The sequence below is a fragment of the Prionailurus bengalensis genome, chromosome X (assembly GCF_016509475.1).
Source record: "Prionailurus bengalensis isolate Pbe53 chromosome X, Fcat_Pben_1.1_paternal_pri, whole genome shotgun sequence".
Classification (NCBI taxonomy): Eukaryota; Metazoa; Chordata; class Mammalia; order Carnivora; family Felidae; genus Prionailurus; species Prionailurus bengalensis.
This window is the reverse complement of record NC_057361.1, coordinates 103230799-103244822: the sequence shown is the minus strand read 5'-3', so window position 1 is coordinate 103244822 and position 14024 is coordinate 103230799. Positions and strand designations below refer to the sequence as shown.

Sequence of the window (14024 nt, the reverse complement as noted above, 5' to 3'; positions counted from 1 at the left end):
GGAAAATAAAAGTTGCAGCAAACTTGAAGATGGCATGAATTTGGGGCACCTGGGTGGCTCAGTTGGTTAAGCATCTGACTTTGGCTCAGGTCATGATCTCACAAGTTTGTGGGTTCGAGCCCCATGTTGAGCTCTCTGCTATCAGTGTGGAGCCTGCTTTGGATCCTCTGTCCCCCTCTCTCTGCCCCTGCCCCACTTGTGCTCTCTCTCTCTCTCTGTCTCTCTCAAAATAAACAAATTAACGTACCAAAAAAAAAAAAAAAAAGAAAATGGCATGAACTTTAAGTGTGCTCCCTTTCCCACACACAGATCCACTGCAGAAGATAAAACACAGTCTCGAGATGGTTTAGTATAGCCCCTGTGAAATCGTTGACCACAGAGCTACAGGGACACAGAGTTCATCCTTAGGAAGGCAGGCTTAAAAAAAAAAAAGAATATGACAAAAATACGACCAGATAAATCAGCATGCATACATCATTGGGCAACATGTTTCACAGATCCACCCCAGCCAGATTACTAAATAGTGAAAAAAATCAGCAACAATTACCTTCAGGGGAAAAGTCAGAATCCAGAGTTGCTACGATATATTATCCATCCAAAATTTCCAGTTTTCAAGAAAAAGTTATGAAATATACAAAGAAATAGGAGAGAATGACCTATACTGTGTAAAAAAAATCAGTCATATAAACTGTCTCAGAGTGTCTCCAGATGTTGCAATTAACAACCAAGTCTTCAAGGCAGCTATTATAAGTATATTCAAAGAAGTAGAGGAAAACATGAATAAAGACTTAATGGAAGGTATGACAAAAGTGAACAAACTAGTGATTTTCAAGAAGGAAGTAGAAATTATAAAAAGAACCACATGGAAATTTTATGATTGAAAAGTACAATAAGTGAAATGAAAAATTCACTAGAGGGACTCAACAGCAGATTCAGGATGGCAAAACAATCAGTTAACGTGAAGATTGATCTATACAAATTGTTCAATCTGAAGAACAGACAGAAAAAACATAAAAGTAAAATGAACAGGGATATGTGAGGCAACATCAAGATTACCAACATATGCATAATATGAATCCCAGTAGGAGAGGTGAAAAAGAAAAGGACAGAACATTCTCTTTTTTTAAGTTTATTTATTTATTTTTGAGAGAGAGAGAGAGAAGGGTGCATGCGCATGAGCTGGGGAGGAGCAGAGAGACAGGGAGAGAGAGAATCCCAAGCAGACTCTGCAGTGTCACTGTGGAGCCAATGCAGGACTCAGACTCATGAACCATGAGATCATGAACTGAGCTGAAATCAAGAGTTGGACGTTTAACTGACTGAGCCACCCAGGTGCCCCTGGGACCGAACATTCTTAACAAAAAAAAATTCACAAATGTAACACAAAAGGTCAAAAGGTTCATACTAGAAATAAAATGGAGTGAAATACTAATACATGCTGCAGTATGAATGAACAAGAGCATTATAAAAATGTTGTGACAGAAGCCAGATGCAGAAGACCACATTTTGTAGGATTTCATTTAGAGAGAATGTCCAGAATAGGCAAATGGATAGAGACAGCAAGTGTATTAGTAGTTGCCAGGGGCTGGAAGGAGGTTGAATTGGGAGTGACTGCTTAATGGATGTGGGCATTATTTTTAGGGTGATGGAAATGTTCTAAAACTGGATGGTAGTAATAGTTTCAAAACTCTGTAAATGTACCCCACATCTTTGGATTTTACATTTAAAATGGTTGATGTGTGTGTTATTTAAATTATACTTCAGTGAAGCTGTTTCAAAAAGAAATAGTAAACCAACAATAAAAATGAAAATAAAACATCAGGAGCATTGACTCCCTGAGTAACATTTTTCCCAAACAATAGGTAACCTAGACTTGATAATTTGCAGTTACAAAAATTAATAATTACAACTATATAAATTATTTTACAGTTTACATGGTGCTTTTTCATATGTATTATTGGACTCCTCTGCCAGCACTCTTAGGGAGGAAGGGCATTTAGCCTTTATTGTGCAAAAGGAAGAGAGGTTAGCTCATTTATCCAGTGTCCTACAGGAAATGACACAAGATGGGCCCAAACTCAGACTTCCTGACTCCAGGTTCAGCGCCCTTCCTACTACATTATGCCAAAGCTATTCTCTGTGGTGGCAACCCAATTGTAATTACATTGCATTACTCCCTGTAGGTGAATATGGAAATTTAGATATTAGAAGAGGGAATCACAGAGATGAAAATTGCAGCTTAATCTGTGCTGTGTTCTTACGGAGTATTTGTTGGTAAAGGAGGCTGAGGACATCTAGTAAAATTCCTGCTTGTGACCTGCACCATGGTGCAGAGACCTGTGTCAAACTGATCACACATGACCAGCAATACTAAGTCAGTTCTGGCTCTCGTTCACCTGGAATGTCTAGTAAATGCAAAATGTGGCAGGCAGGGGAATTGTGTTGCAGACTGACACCTTATAAGTAAAAGGACTAGAATCTGTGACCCTCATATAGCAAAGAGATTAAGAGTATAGACTCTTAAGCTGGACCTTTTGGATTTGACTTCTAGCTTCACTAGCTGTGTGATCTGAGTAAGATTTTTTCTACCTCTATGTCTTTTTCTGTAAAATAGGGAAAACAAATCTCATGAAATTTGTGAGGATTGAAAGCAAACATGGATATAAATTGCTTTAAAAAGTGTCTGGATCTTTGTTCTAGTCCTCTTCTGATAATAGTAATAGTAATAATAATAAGAAGCAGCAGCATTATTATTTGAGCAAACCGACAACTTACATTTCCACGAGGGCCTTTCCTCTGGTACTTGTTTTTTAAAACTTTCAATCCTATTGTTTTCATGGGCTCTACCAGAATAGCCCTGTGAGGTTCATAGGATTAATGATAGGTATTTTCCCACTTTATAGTAAGAAAATGGTACCACACCACTTTGTCAGAAAGCTGGGTGAAGAGTGTACATTTTAGGGCTTCTTCTAATATGGCCTGCTGCCTTTGGCATATCGTAGTTCCCCCTTATCTACAGTTTCACTTTCCATGGTTTCCGTTACCCATGGTGGACTGAGTGAGGTTTGGAAGCAGATTATCCTCCTGATGTATCTCACGAAGTCAGTAGTAGCCTAATGCTATGTCACAAGGCCAATGCCATTCACTGCACTGCATCTCATCATGTAGGCATCTTATCATCTCACACCTTCACAAGAAGGGTGTGTACAATAAGATATTTTGAGAGAGACAGAAAGACAGAGACCACATTCTCGTAACTTTTATTATATTATTATAGTTGTTCTACTTTATTATTAGTTATTGTTGTTAATCTCTCACTGTGCCTAATTTAGAAATTAAGTTTTATCGTAGGTATGTATGTGTAGGAAAACACACGGTCCGTATAGGGTTTGGTACTATCCCTGATTTCAGACATCCACTGGAGATCTTGAAACATATACCCCGTGGATAATGAGGGCCTAATGTATTTAGCATTTGCCTACAGGAGCAAAATACTTGGTGCAAACCCCCGCAATCATTATTAACCCCTGAATCCACCTCTACAATTAAGTCACTAAAGGGTCTACATCTTTGTAACATATGTCTATTAATTTGGTGAGCTCCACTTCCATCTAATATTTAACATAAGTGAAAATGAGGTTCAAGTAGTCAGCAGTGAACATGCTTCTGCTCCCCATTGTTAAACATGAAAATTCAGAGGGTGACTGAAAATGTACAAATTTCACTGAACTAATGTGGAATGTGGATGGCAATAAAGAGCTATGATTAAAAATTGCTATTTGCAAGCTGTGGAGCAAAGTGGTATCTCTGGTTGTTCAATACCATATTTAAAGCCTATTACTTCTCGAGATACCATGTTAAATTTGATGCTACATTTTAGATAAGTATGTTAATGCTAACATTACCACGAAAGTTACAAAATCCCAATGGATTTCATTGTAAGAAAAATGAATTGAATATGATTGTTTACTTGGTGAAATAAGCAGCAATTGTTCTTTTCCAAAGAGTAAAAAAAGCTTTTATACATTGAGTTATCTTCAATTTTCTCGAAGATTGCTCCCATATTAAGTGTTTAGTTGATTTACATAATCTACCACAACGGGTATTGAAAAGTTATAAAGAGAAAGATAATTTGAAATTACTTTAGGAAGTTGTTGGAGTTCCAAAAGAGATGGTGTCATGGAGATAGATGTCAAAGCGATTCAGATGTAGTATTCTTTTCGGATTACTAAGAGGTAGAGATGTGCTTTGTACTTATAACAATTAAAAAAAATCTCTGCCTCGGTTGAAAATAAGAACTAGGGATTCTGGGCCCTCATTTTGGCATGCTGTTTCCATTCATCTATTGAAGTATTTATCTATTGAAATACTTGACAAATCTTCAGAATCATGATATGTATGATTCTAGTCCCTCAGAACTTTGTCCAGACTCACGTGTGTGTGTGTGTGTGTGTGTGTGTGTGTGTTGTATGGGCAAGTTATGGAGTCTAGATTCCCTGAGCAGAATGGAGAATACTAAATGAGAGAAAATATCCTAAATAATTGGTCTAGAGTTCTGGAAGTTGATTTTTCTTTTAAAAACATTTTCCAGGGGCACCTCAGTGGCTCAGTAGTCAGGCGACTGGCTCTTGATTTTGGCTCAGGTCATAATCTCACGGTTCATGAGATTGAGTCCCATATGGGGCCTGATGTCAGACCCTGTGCTGATGGCATGGAGCCTGCTTGGGAGTCTCTCTCTCTCTTTCTCTGCCCCTCTCCTGCTGGATCTTTCTCTCTCTCTCTCTCTCTCTCTCTCTCTCTCTCTCTCTCTCTCTCCCTCAGAAAATAAATGACCTTAAAAAAAATAAAAACATTTTTCAGGTTACTGTTTCTTTGTGGAAGCTGGTGGTGACAGCACCAAGTTTTACATTCATAATTCTCTCCACTTGTCTCAAGTGATCTAGCATCAGTGTCCATAAAAATGTCCAAAAATAATGAGAAAAAACTAAAGATACAGGCAGCCAAAAAAACCCACAAAAAACAAAACAAAAAAACAACAACCCAGCATCTACAGAGAGAGAGAGATGTGAGATTAATTAATCATCACTCTTTAGTTGTGGAATGAAGAGACTTCATTTTCCTCTTTCAAAATGGCCTAAAAGAGCCAGCCGAGGCACCATGAGGACATCCACTGCAGCTGTTCTCACAACTGAGTCAAATCCCTTTTGGAGGAGTATTTTTCCAGGAGGGACCTTTCATCCTTCCTTTGTAAGATTTTAAAAATGCTAATAGAACAGTTAGCTTAAACAAGCACATGCGAACCAATGCAGTGAACACAATTTCATTTCAACTCTTGAGTGTTATCTCTTTGATATAATAGGATATGCATGTAGCACAAAGCAGTCTACTTTGAAAGTCATCATTTCCTGGATAAGAAGCCCCATATGCAGCACATAAAATTCTCAGCCTATCTCCTGAAAAATGATGATTTATTTCTCTCTTTATTTACTAAAATATTACGGTTGTGTCCATGAGACAGACACCAAAATAACCAGCCAATTCCACAACAAAATGAAACTACTGCTTTAAGCTTTATGTACCTATCTGGGCTTTCATCACACACAGCTTGATGGTTTCTTTTATATATTAGAATTTAGTCAAACTACGATTTGTTTTGTGAATAACTAAACTAAGTCAATCAAACAGCCACCCAGTAATTAGATACTAACAAATTGTTTTCAGAAAAACTCTTGGTTTTAGTAAGTTTGTCATATTTTTCTAAAACATCTGCTTTATATCCAGCCAGTGATGATGCTTTCCTTATAGTATAAAGTTCACTCATCTAAAAAGGACCCAAAAAAGGACAAACAAGAGACTATGAAAGATAGTTTCAGCAAATATTATGGGTAAAGGGTTAATTTATTTGTTGCACTGTACGAATATGGTTTAATTAACACACACACACACACACACACACACACACACACATTCACATCCCCAGGAGATAAATGCACAAAAGCCTTAAGTAATTCACAACAGTGGAAATAAACCTAGCAGATGCATGCAGAAAAAAATACTTGGCCTCGCTAATAATATAGGAAATGCAAGCCAAAAGAAGATACCTTTAATTTACTTATTTCGAAGAGACATTAAAAATAATAGTCAAGGTTGGCAAGGGTATAATGAGAGGAGAAACATTGCCAATGGCAGTGTAAATCATTATAATCCCCCAAAGCCACAAATATGCTCAAACCTTTTGGCTTATTAATTCAACTTCTTGGAATTTACCCTAAGGAAATAATAAAAAAATATTGAAGACGTTCGTGTTATCTTCAAATGACTCTAGTTAGAATACTTATAAATGGGGACAGAAAATGTAAATACCCAACAATAGGGGAATGGCTATGTAAGATATGGTACATCCACTCTACACTGCTATTAAAAGTGATGGTTACAGAAAATCTGTAGAAAAATGCAAAAATATCTAGAGTGAAGGAAGCAACATGAAAAAATGTATGTGTGTATTATGACTGGAAGGAAATGGACCAGAATGACAGCACTCTTAGAAGCTGGTAGGATAATGGAGGCAGATTTTGCTTTTACAGCTTTTTTTTGTTCCTCACAACAGTTCACTGTTTAATCGTTTACTTAAAGAGGGACACCTGAGTGGCTCAGTTGGTTGAGCGACAGACTCTTGATTTCAGCTCAGGTCATGATCCCAGGGTCATGGGATCCAGCCACACGTAGGTCACCATGCTGAGTGTGGAGCCTGTGTAAGATTCTTTCTGTCTCTCTGTCTCTGTCTCTCTTTCTCTCCCCCCTCTGCTCCTTTTCCCCACTTGCATGCTCTCTCTCTAAACAAAACAAAACAAAACACAAAAAAAACAAAGAAAGGTAAGAGAAGAATCAGCCAAAAGTTCACTTTCCATTTAAGGGCTTCTTAAGTCCAGTGTTTTTTTGTTTTTTTTGTTTTTTTTTTAACTGAAGTATAGTTGACATACAGTATTATATTAGGTTCGGGTGGTGATTTCACATTTAGATACATTATGCAGTGTTTACCGCATTAAGTATAGTTACCATCTGTCACACAAAGTTATTACAATATTACTGACCATATTCTCCCATATTCTCTATGGTGTAATTTACATCCCATGACTTATTTATTTTATAACTGGAAGTTTGTGTCTCTTAATCCTCTTCACCTATTTCACCCATCCCCTCATCCCCTCCCTTCTGTCAACCACCAGTTTTTTCTCTGTATTTGTGAGTCTGTTTCTGTTTTGTTTTGCCTGTTCTTTTGCTTTGTTTTTTAGATTCCATATGTAAGTGAAATCATATGGTATTTGTCTGTTTTTGTCTGACTTATTTCACTTAGTATAATGTCCTCTAGGTCCATCTTTGTTGTTGCAAATGGCAAGATTTTATTCTTTTTCATGGCTGAGTAATATTTCTCTCTCTCTGTCCCTGTGTGTGTGGGGGTGTGTGTAAGACATCTTTATCCATTCATTTATCAATGAACACTTAGGTTACTTCCACATCTTAGCTATTATAGATAATGCTGCAATAAACATAGAGGTGCATTTATCTTTTTGAATTCATGTTTTTATTTTCTTTGGGCAAATACCCGGAATCAGAATTGCTGGATCATATTGTATTTCTGTTTCTAATTTTTTGAGGAACCTCCATACTGTTTTCCATTATGGCTATACCAATCTACATGTCCCCCAGCAATGCACGTGTTCCCCTTTCTCCACATCCTTGCCACCATTTGTTACTAGTCCAGAGGTTTCTGAATGAGTCCATCTCCATTAATGTAAAGGGTCCTTACTGAAGAAAAATTATTATAATAATCCCAAGGAGTACTAGCCCCATTTGCTAGGTATTCTCCAGGTACTGGGTGGCTTCATTTTCTCTGTCTTGTGCTCTGAAGAAGGCCAGTTCTCTTTGAGCAATGTCCAGTGTACTCTTTAATTTTTTTCTAGAGTGGAGTACGTCTTTTTGGTGAAGGCTCCAACCTATAAAGAGTTGCTACGTGTAGGACAGGCCTATTTTCCATTTTGAGAGGGTGTATATATGATTAATAATAAGAAATGGAAAGAAAATAACACGATAGAGGAACAGGTAGGGAGTTTATTTCCAGTACATAAATATATACACTTACCAATGGATTCAAAAGTAATATTTTAGTATACTACCCCATAATTGATGGGAATGTATATGAAGATTTGCGAAGAGGGAGAGGAAAGGAACAGAGGAGAGAGGAGGGGAGGGGGAGTGATAAATAATGTAAACTTGGCTTTGAAGAAACCCACCATTTTTGGTAGTTTTTTAAAAAGTTTTCATTTAAACTCCAGTTAGTTAACATACAGTGTAATATTAGTTTCAGGTGTTCAATATAGTGATTCAACAACTCCATACATCACCCAGTGCTCCATTACAAGTGTCATCCTTAATCCACATCACCTATTTAACCCATCCCCCCACTCGCCTCCCCTCTGGTCATCATCAGTTTATTCTCTATAGTTAAGAATCTGTTTCTTGGTTTCTCTCTCTCTCTGTCTCTCTCTCTCTGTCTCTCTCTCTCTGTCTCTCTCTCTCTCTCTCTCTCTGTTTTCCTTTGCTCATTTGTTTCTTAAATTCCACGTATGAGTGAAATTATATGGTATTTGTCTTTCTCTGACTGATTTTGCTTCACATAAACCCACCATTTTTTTTGGCCAGTCTAAGCTTCCCTTCAATTTCATGTACAATCATGAGATTTTAGATCTAGAAGAGCTCTTTAAGATGATCTAATCTCCTTATTACATTTAGAAAAAGTAGAAGCCCTAAGAGAGAGGAGGTGATCTGCCTTAGGCCACTCTGCCGGGTGTCTTCTGAATGACAATGTAGATTAGTGATTAAGAGTGTGGCCTTTGGAGCAGACTGTATGAATTGAAATCTCAGCTCTGCTATTTACTAGCTATGTGACCTTGGCCTAGTCACTTAACTGCTCTGTTCCTTGATTTTCTTTATGTATAAGATGTACCTACTTCATAGGATGCAATTAGAATTAAAGGAGTTAATGTGTGAAAAACACAACAGTGCCTGGTAGGCCTGCCACCTGAGGACTTCCACCTGTGTTAGCTGCGGCTGTTGTTATTCTTGCTTATTCTGCCATTTCAAGGCCAACGATTTTCACGTGCCAGGTTGTCTCTTCATAACCTTACGGTGGCTGAAGAAATAAACATATACCTCCATGGGTCTTTTCTGAAGTCACCGTGGAGTTTATCTTGCTAGCGAGTAGAAAGTGGAAAACACAAAGGTAAACCACAGGTAGTGACGTGTGAATTTATACTGTGTGATCTATGTGAATGTATCTTCTGCAGTAGAGCAGATAATTGACCTTTGTTTTTTACTGTTTCTTAATAGCTGCATGTGTTTTACTGACACAATTCCTTTTTGATTTTGATTTTTTCTTTTTTCTTTTTTTTTTTTAACGTTTATTTATTTTTGAGACAGAGAGAGACAGAGCATGAACGGGGGAGGGTCAGAGAGAGAGGGAGACACAGAATCTGAAACAGGCTCGGGGCTCTGAGTGGTCAGCACAGAGCCCAACGCGGGGCTCGAACTCAGACTGCGAGATTATGACCTGAGCCTAAGTCGGCTGCTTAACCGACTGAGCCACCCAGGCGCCCCGATTTTTTCTTTTTTCAATGTTTATTTTATTTTTGGGAAAGAGAGAGCACAAGTTGGGGAGGGACACAGAGAGGGGTTTACAGAGGATTTGAAGCAGGCTCTGCTCTGACAGCAGGGAGACTGATGGGGGCCTCAAACTCATGAACCAGGAGATCATGACCCAAGCTGAAGGCGGGCACTTAACTGACTGAGCTACCCAGGCGCCCCCACAATTCCTTTTTTAAAAAAGTTTATCATTATCAAAATAATAGAGAAATAAGAAAAACTGCTTTGCTGCGAATACCATTATGTATACCTTTGGTTTTTCTGTGAGTTGACACTGTCTTCATCATGTCTAAATAAATAACACATGCTCATCAGTGGACCTCCAGGATGCCATGTTGGGCACTGAATGAAAAAGTCAATTAAGCAAATATGAACGTGTCTTTTACCTTGGAGTATTGGAAACAGCATCTTTTGAGAATTATTGTGCTTTCAAACTTTGTTAGGTTTAATGTTTTAAACTTCTGTTGCTGTCTTACTTAATATTTTCCTACTTTTTTTTATTTTCAAAAAGTAAACCGTTTGTGAGTGAAGTCAAGCTCTGCCTCACAGGATTTTGGTAAATGTCACAGTTACATACTCTCACGGCCCTAGGCACACAGAGTTGTGCGTCTCCATATCAGGTGCCTAAAGAGAGCTGAATGTATCTTCTGCTACCTGGTCCACACACCCAAATGTTAAGATAAGAAGTTGTGAGGGCACCTGTATCTCAGTCGGTTAAGTATGTGACTCTTGATTTCAGCTCAGGTCAAGATCTTACAGTTCGAGGTATCCAGCCTCTGAGTTTGGCTCCTTGCTTACAGTATGGAGCCTGCTTGGGATTCTTGCTCTCCCTTTCTCTGCCCCTCCCCCACTCATGCACACGTGCGTTCTCTCTCTCTGTCTCTCTCTCTCAAAATAAACAAATGAACATTAAAAACAGACAAGAAGTTGTGATTGGGGGTCAGGGAGCAGAGAGGGATTACTTTCTCTTGGTTTATACCAATTTGTGGTTTAAAGGAAGATTGCTTCCGAGGACCCTCAATAACCTTGAATCGATGTGACATTCCTAGCTGATTCATAGCTGTGATTAGAACTTCAAGAATGGTTCAAAATAGCTATAGGAATATTTCTCTCTTTCTCTCTCACTCATTCACTCACTCAAGAGTTCACATGTTGCAAAATAAACAACATACTGAGGGAAAAGAGAATGTCTGGATTCCCATGCATAAAAATAAGGGTGATTTTAACATCATAAATAATAGTTGCCAGAACACAACATTAGGCATTAGAAGTGAGATGTTTTTCATTTTCAAATTTAACTTGTTAGGTTTGAATGGTGTTAAGATAAGTGTAAATTCATAACCAGCTGAGACTTAGGCAGGAGTGCTATTTTGACCATACCTCTGCTATGTTAATCCCAACCAGAATAAACCAAACTTGACTGAGAAAGCAAGTGGGAGATGGGAGAGAAAATAAAATGTGTATCTGTATATTATAATGGAAAGCATCTTATTAAGTTATTTTTAATTATAAGCGTCTTGATGGATGTTTTTGCATTATCAATGTCTTTATGTGGAAAATAGCTCTCCACCCCTATTGGGTAAACTTTCATCCTTTAATGAACGCAAAACTATATGTGTTGGCTGAAATGAAATTAGATTAATTTTATTGATGGCTCCTTTTTTGGGTGGAAGTCCCATTCTCTGCTGCAAAGGTGCATTTCTGGAAGTCTACTGTTGATATGTTTCTCATTTTGCACTGTTTGTAGCAAAGTCAGGGTCTAAAATCCAGCCAGGTTTATGAAGCACGTGCTATGGGAACCTAAGAAGAAAGAGATTCAAATTGGCCTTATCACATAGATGCTCAGTAGAATTTTGGTGGTTGTGGTGAGGGTGTTGGCGATGAACAAATAAGCTAAATCAAGTACAGTCTTTCCCAATATCTTTATCTTTGGTGCTCAAACAGTACTTTGTCTTTCTTTAGGAGTCCTTTAATCTGCTCTGTAGTAGAGCTGTTTATCACTTGCATTAGACTGTGAATTCCTTGGGGGCACAGACTATGGCCTATTCATTTCCACATTCTCTCTAGCCCTTCTTGTGAATTCTGGGCAATGATGTATTCAATTCATTCAACAAGTATTGATCAAGAGTCTACTATATGCCAGACATCGTGCTTATTTGGGGGATGTAGCAGTGAATAAAACAGATAAAAATACTTCATGGGGCTTATATTTTAGTAGAGAGACACAGATGACAGACAGTAAGCAAATAAGCAATATATATATATATATATATATATATATATATATATGTCACTTGGTGATAAGTGCTATGAAACACAGGAAGGAGGATGAGAAGTGACATTTGTGTGTTTTTTTGGTGGTTTACTATGGGAGGCTGCAAAGGCCCTGAGGTGGAAACATGCCTGTTATTTTCAGACACTTCAAGAAGGCTGGTGCATCTAGAGTGCATGAGGTGGGTGGAAATATCAGGGGATGAGTTTAGAGAGGTTAGGGTAGGGAGAAGTGAACCTTGTAGGGGCCTTGTTGGTCATTGTAAGGACTTTGGCTTTTATTTTGAAGGATAGAAGATGCTATTGCTGCTTCTGAGCAAAGGAGAGACATTGACATGACTTAGATTTTAAAATCTTCATTCTGGCTATAGTGTAGGGAATGTGCTATAAAGAGAGCAATGTTAAAAGCAGCACATCAATTAGGCTATTGAAGTGGTCCAGGTGGGGGATGATGGCTGGAACCAATGTGGTGGTAGTGGGGAAGTGGAGAGATGTCATTGGATTCTGGGTATATTTCAAAGGTAGCACCAGAAGAATTTACTGGTGAATTGCATGTGGGATGTGAATGACAGGGATCGAGGTCTGTGGCCTGAGCCAACAGAGGAATGGAATTCACCATTTACCAAGATGGGAAAGACCGTGAGAGGAGCAAGGTTGGGAAGTGGTGGGAATCACGAGCTCAGATTTGAACATACTAAGTTCGAGATGCCTTTTAGATATCCAGGTAGAGATATTGGGTGGCCAGCTGGATATTCAAGTCTGTGGCTCAGGGGAGAGATTGTGCTGGAGCTCTAAGTTGGGGAGTGTACAGGCAGTATGTCTCATGAGATGGTATGAGATTAGACTATTGTTGATTATCAATAGATATTTACTTACAATACTTGATTTGCTTTCTCTCCAAGTATCTTCATTTCTGATATTAATTCAGACCAAAATAGCCATCTCTATAGACCATTTATGGAATTTGTAGGTTAGGAGTTAAATAGTTTCTACTCTGTGTGTGCCTAGAGTAGTGCTAAGTGGTATAGGGGATGCAGGGAAGCATAAGACTCCAATTCTGCCTTCAAGATCCTTAACGTTTGATTAGGGAAATAGCACTTTGATTCATGAAACTTTGTTCATACTACAAAACATTAGGTACTGTTGAATGCGTAATAGTCAATCCATACATTTTATTGAGCGATTTCTGTATTCTGTGCGTTTGCTATACATATAATAGGAATTGCAAAAAGCGAGATACCGCACATGATTTAGGAACCACTATCTAGATGTTTGTAGATTTCCTTGAAAATGCATATGGTGAAGAGCTTAAGAAAAATAAAGGAGTCCATTTTACTGCAAATGAAATCATAAAGTTATTTGTGTTTGAAGTAGGTTTTTTAACATTGCACACACACAAAAAAACCCCACCAAGTTGCAAAGTTGCAGCGTTTGATGAAAATAATGATAAAATAATGTAAGAGATGAAGATGAGTACATTTTTACAGGGCTTTAAAATTTTCAGAGGACTTTGACATCTCAGATGGCATTTGATGTTCTCAAACCTCTCTGCGCTAAGTAAGACAGATAATGCCTCTACTTGCCCTAAGAGCCTTAGTGACTTGTAGCTCAGCATTCTGTGGGGGAAGGGGGGTTCTTTCAGTGATTTATCATGAAGTTTTAAAATTTCTATTTCTAAACCCGATTTAGAGCTTGCTGTTCCTATACCAGTATACTCACCAGAAGTGTTGTTTACATCCTCTCGGTACTATGAAGAACAAAAATTTACCGCCACCTAACTCATTAAAAATTCTCTGCAAGCCTGAGGCTCAAAAGCCACAATATGGACACAAAGAGCTCAGTCCCCCTCAAGGACACTTAATTTCATGAGCCTCTCTCACTCAGAATTCTTCCCTTCTTCAAAACCCCTTTCTTAAATGCAGTTTTAAACCAGAGGTGAGATTGCGGGTTGTTGTTTTTTTTTTGTCTTTTTTTTTTTTCCTGAATGTAGTTCCCTTACCAGTTTTCATTTCAAATGTGGGATATGCTGGGTTAGTATTTGTACTCCTAGCCAC

The 14024-nt window shown here is 38.2% G+C and overlaps 1 protein-coding gene across 1 annotated transcript in view; it reads left to right on the top strand.

Moving 5' to 3' along the window:
- TENM1 (teneurin transmembrane protein 1) overlaps positions 1-14024 on the top strand; it is a 768359-nt gene that overhangs the window by 198519 nt on the left and 555816 nt on the right. The gene's annotated exons all lie outside the window — the stretch shown is intronic.